Genomic DNA, 6,398 nt, shown 5'->3' on the forward strand with positions numbered 1-6,398 from the left:
AAAGTAGGAGTTTAAAATCCAGGCTATTCCATTCTCCAATTGATAAATGGTCAAAGGATATGAACGATTATAGGATAAAAAATTAAAGCCATTTCTAACCCTATGAAAAAATGTTCTAAATCACTATTGATGAGAAAAATGCAAATTAAGACAACTCCAAGATACGACTACACACCTCTCAGATTGGCTAAGATGACTGGAAAGGATAAGGATAAATGTTGGAGAAAATGTGGGAAAACTGGGACACTGATACATTGTTGGTGGAGTTGTAAACTGATCCAACCATTCTGGAGAGCAATTTGGAACTATGTTCAAAGGGCTATCAAACTCCAGGAGCATCTCTATTGGATCTGTATCCCAAAAAGATCATAAAAAAGATAAAAGGACCCACATGTGCAAAAATATTTGAAGCAGCCCTTTTTATAGTGACAAGAAACTGGAAAATGAGTGGATGCCCACCAAGTGGGGAATGACTGAATAAATTATAAATGTAATGGAATATTGTTGTTCTACAAGATTAGGATGATTTCAGAAAGGCCTGGAGGCTAAGTGAAGTGAATAGAACCAAGAGAATATTGTATGCAGATTATATGATGATCAGCTGTGATAGACTTGGCTCTTTTCAACAATGAGATGATTCAGGACAATTCTAATAGACTTGTGATGGAGAAAGCCTTCTGAATCCAGAGAAAGGACTGTGGGAACTGCATGTGAATCACAATATAGTATTTTCATCTTTTTTGTGGTGGTGGTTGTGTGCTTGCTTGTTTTTTCTTTCTTATTTTTTTTCTCCTTTTGGATCTGATTTTTCTTGTGCAATATGATAAATGTGGAAATATGTTTATAAGAATTGCACATGTTTAACCTATAATGGATTACTTGCTATCTAAGGGAAGGAAGAGAAGAGGAGAATGGGAGAAAAAATTTGGAACACAAGGTTTCTTGCAAGAGTGAATGATGAAAACTATCTTTGTATGTATTTTGAAAAATAAGAGGCTATCAAAAAAAAATCCAGGCTACCTTTCATAAGCTATATTTTCATGGAGGATAAAAATGAATACATTTTGAAATCATATTAATTATGAGCCTAGAATTGATTGCAATAGAGGAAGAGGAGGAAGTGAACTTTTTTTTAAAATGGGGAGATGATGAGGCTTATGGAAATACTTTTGATTATAGATGCAGATCAAAGCAGCTAATCCCTCCAGAGATATGAAATAAAACAGAGAAAAATGTGAATGAGAATGTGTTTTGTAAATTCATTGCAATTCCAAGTTGAGCTATTTCCCATTTTTGATTATTCATTTTGAGTTCAGTGGAGAATGTAGAGAATAGCAGACTTTAGTCTTGTGCACATCATTCTTTATCATGTGGGAAACATCTGCAGTACCATTTGTGAATCCTATGACTTTTGTTATTATTGTGTTTGAGTCATTTCACTTGAGTCTAATTCTCCATGACCCCATTTGGGGTTTTTTTTGACAAAGATACAGGAGGAGTTTGTCATTTTCTTCTCCAGCTCATCTTACAAATGAGGAAATTGAAGCAAAAAAGGTTAAGTGTCCTGCCCAGTCATATAGCTAGTAAGTATCTAAGGGAAGATTTGAACTCATGTTCCCTTAGCTCCAACTTTAGTGCTCTATCCACTATACCACTTAGCTGTCCAATCTTATGGCCACTGTACTTTCTTATAATCATTTGTGTTGAATTTTGCACATGTGGTACATGTATGTGTATGGGGGGGGGAGGGTTAAGTAACACAAAAAAATCACAATATAGTCAAAAACAGGAGATTATATTCAATGATCTCTAAATTGTTTTCCACCCCAGACATTCTATAGCTCTATGACTCCATTCTCTTCTTAAGCCATTAGGAAGAATGCAATTTCCCATGATTAAGCATATTGACATAACGAGTTAAATAGGCTTTTGTGGGTTAGCTCAGGAACTCAGCCATTATTTATAACTCACTTCTATCAGAAAATGTTTCCAGGTTCTACAGAAACAACTTCCTAAATTCACACTATTTTAGCAACCCTACGAATAGGGTGAGGTTTCTGGGAAGACACAACATACACACAAAACAAATAAAGAACAAGAAATGACCATGTAATTAAGCATTAAGTTGCAAAAAGTATTCCTCTTGGGTGGACTTCATAACATTTTTTTCAAGCATAAAGAAAAGGAAAAACCTGGTAGAACACAAGCCATCTATAAACTGGAGACTAACTTCAATACATATATTTAGTTATAGTTTTGTTTTTATACAATTAAAAATGGCAACAAGAAAACCATTTCTCCAGCTTTGCTTTGTTGTTTCCAATGTCAAAGCCTCCATCTTTTATTAGATTAAAAGGGAAACAGTATGGCATTTTAAAGTCACACACAGAATAAATTAAAGCCAATCTCAAAACGAACTCCAAATCTTAAGGAATCTTTTCCTTTCCCTTAAGATGGCAATGACTTATCTCTATTCTCTTCCCCTTCCTTTGGACTTCACTTAGCCCTTTGTACCTTCTGGTACCCTTACCTATCATTCTGTATTGTAATTGTCTCTGGCACTTTGGCCTATTGACTAGAAAGTTAAGACAAGCCACAAAGATCTGGATTCAAATATTGCCTTTAATATATATTAATCCTGTGATTCTGGTCAAGTCATTAACTTCTTTATGATCTAGGTAATCCCCTAAGACTGTAAATTGCAGAAAAGTTATTGACCTGCATTCATAGAACAAATTTCTTCCCCTGAGAGAGTTCTCTAACCAGGAAAATCATGGGTTCATTTTCCCACCTTTGGGCACATAGTTCAAATTCCCCAATGGTGAGAAAATGCCATTCCTGAATCTCTTTATTTTGACAGGGTGACTCAAAAATTTGAGTTTTCCTCATCTTTTTTTCATTGAAGAGGCTGGAGAGGCTGCAGAAGTCCTTACATGAAAATAACAATATAAGGTAACAAACTACTCAAGGTTCCACTATGAGAAAGCAGATGGCTTAAACCTAGCTATTCTTTGGACTCAAATGGCTTTAATTCCAGCTTTCCTTCCACTCCTCCATAGCCTGAAATTCTCTTTTTTCTGCCCTTAGGTATATTCCATCATTTTGTGTCTAGTTCCTTTTCCACTCTAAGTCCCCTTTGGACCTCAGGACTCTCAGGAAGACCTCAGTTCAAATCCAGACTCTGACTCTTAATAGCTATGTGACTCTGGGCAAGTCATTAAAGTCTTTCTGCCTTAGTTTCCTCAACTGTAAAATGGGGATAATAATAACATCTACCTCCCAGGGTGGTTGTGAGGTTCAAATAAGATAATATTTGTAAAGCACAAAATAGGCACTTAATAAATACTTGTTCTCTTTCTTTTCCCTTCCCCCTTTAGATACCTTTAAATTTAGTGTCCTGGTTTTGGGGAAGACAGGCACATCAGTGCCCTGTTGATAGAGCTATGAATTGGTTCAGCCATTCTGGAAAGCAATTTTAAAATGTGATCCAAAACCAAAAATCATTAAACTTTGCCTCTGATCTTTGACATAGCAATTTGAACTTTGATGAGAAAGAGTGATGTCGATGACTTTCTGCAATCCTGCTTCACTTAAATCCAATTCACAAGAGTCAAACTGGACATCATCCATGTTGTCCTCTTCAAAAATACTACTAGAAAGCTTATATCCACAAAAAGAACAAAGAAAATTGAAAAGGGCCCATACATACAAAAAATATTTATTGCAGATTTTTTATAGTAAAAACTAGAAACCAGAGAGATAGCCACCTATTAGAGATTAGCTCAACAAATCATGGCATATGAATTTATGTTTTACTATGCCACAAGAAATAACAAAATAGACACATTCAGAGGAAACTGGGAAGACCTCTATGATCTGATAGCAGACTGAAGTAAGTAAATCACATGAATTTATATGAGAATAGTTTATAAGAGAAAAAATTTTTGAAAGACTTTATAATTCTGATTAATATGATGCTCCCAAAAACTTGAAAATAAAGAATACTCCCCACCTTCTGCCAGAATAGTGATGGACTTAAAATACAGATTGGATTTTAAAATGGAAATATATAAACCATATAATTTTTGAATATAGCCACTGTGAGGATTTGTTTTGCTTAACCATGTATACATCATGAAACATCATTATTCCAGAGGTAGCAGATGGGGAGCATGTCACATATAGGTGATAATATGCATATAAGAAGTGATAGAATATACATCATTAAGTACATGTAATACCAGAGCAAGAGGGTGGGCCAGAAATGAGGAGAGAGGCAAAAGAGTGGATGAACTATTATTCACTTTATATTATAATCTAGGCAACCTATTTTCAAAAGCCTTTTTTTTAATTTTTAAATTTCAGTGTGGATGGTTAGATCAACATATTTCAAAAGTATTGATTTTATTGGGGAATTTCATGTTTATAGTTCAATATTATCTAGAAATAGGAGCATTTGAAGAATGTTGTCATGCAGGGAATCTTCCTTCTTGTATGCTTTACTGGACATGCTCCATGACACTAATGAACTCCTCAGATGAGTATATATTTCCCTGTTTGAAATCATCTTTATGTTGGTATTCAAAGCATCATAAAATTGCTATTTCTGTTATAGAATTCTGTAAGATTTTAACACATTCTAAGGTGACATCTTGTTTGAGGAGAGCCGTTAATGCTATATATTTTATTCTACCCATTTAAATGCTTTTAAAAGAGTAAATAAAAGACATCAATGGATCACATATTTTTTATACTTCTTAGCTGTTGTATGATTATGAAGAATAATCTATTCTACCAAATCACCTATGAAAAAAGCCTGTCTGTTCACTTCTCATGTCTCCATCAAGGATATCTTCAGTGTGCACAAAGAGCATTTTCCTGAAGAATTTTTAGGGTTTAAAAAATATACCTATTGGTTAGCAGTTATTAGTATCTTTTCAGTTACTATTTTGGGTTGGAAAAGTACCATCTATGGGTTTTTTCCTATTCTTCTGAACTCTTCCTTTCCTTGAAATAGTTTAAGAATAAATTTTTGTCTGTCTAAGTTTTTATTCCTGTCCCCCTCAAAAAAACTTAAACATTTTTCTTATTCATTAAGTCAACCTGCTTTTCTTGACTTCACCATCTTTTTATTTGTCCATATGCTATATCAGATATTGAGTTGGTAGATTCCAAAAGTGATAGTTTCACTCTTGTCACTAAAGGAAATAGATCATTATAGAAAATGCCAGAAGATCTGTGGAATTTCATGTCTTCTTATTTTCCTTACTGTTTCATGTATAAATATAGTTAGTATAATCTGGCTTACCTGAATCTCACAGTTACTTTTTAAAAATTATATAAGATGATATTATTTATACTCTTGTTATCCTCCTCCATATTATTTTGAAAATTATCTTATGCTCATAAACCAGTGTTATCCTTAATGTCATGCTTTTTTTTTCCTTATGAAAAACTTGAAGTCTTATTTGCTGGCTGAAATAATTTCTAGGCTTTTTTAGTCTTCAAATTTTGGTGAAATATTTTCCATTAATTTTAAATTCTCTAAGAAATGATGATAACATTTAACATACTTAACTTTTGTACATTTCTGAATTTCAGAGTTCATGGTTTGTTTAGCCAAGGCCAAATGGAGTTGCTAAAATCAGAGGCAATCTTTTCTTCGTCTTTTTTAATATTGATTTTGATCTTGGCTCTTAACTAATCCATGATTTTACAATACAAATATGGCTAACATATCAGTTGTGAAACAGTTATAATAAATATCCTCCACTTCTCTGGTTAATATTACAAATGTATATTCCAAAAGCTTTTTTGAAAATCAATCCATTTGGTGGAAATTTTGATTAATATCCTACCATGAAGGTCTCAAATATCTTTGTCCTAACATTAAATTATAGACTTAAAGTCATGTTATATCTGGAAAAAGGTTTGATTGTAAAAATTCGTGGCTTAGAGTAGAAAGAAGAGACAGAAATGGAAGAGAATGAAAAAATTTTATATTTACAGCAAAGTTCCTCCAAATTAAAGATGATTTAGCTTTCCAAAAGTATTCTTGAAAGGGTTAATCACTTTATAATCTCTTTCCTAGGGGCATTTTTGTTTGCTTGAATTTCTAGATTAACTGGATGACATAATGACCTTTATAAAGTAGAAAGCCACAATATCTCATATTTTTCTCAAGTTTGCTGGTCTTCTAATTATCTTCTAGCTGTGACTAAATTCCAATGTTTTTCATATCCACAGTACTCATCATGTAGTTTATATTTTAGTGGTCAGTGGATTAGGTTTTTGTTTGTTTTATTTTTTACTAAAGTCATGTATTGAGGAATGGGGAAAGCTCAGTAAATGTAAAAGTAAAACTTTAAACAGAATTTGAATAACCAGAAACCTCAATT

This window comes from Sarcophilus harrisii, chromosome 2 (genome assembly GCF_902635505.1).
Source record: "Sarcophilus harrisii chromosome 2, mSarHar1.11, whole genome shotgun sequence".
NCBI lineage: Eukaryota > Metazoa > Chordata > Mammalia > Dasyuromorphia > Dasyuridae > Sarcophilus > Sarcophilus harrisii.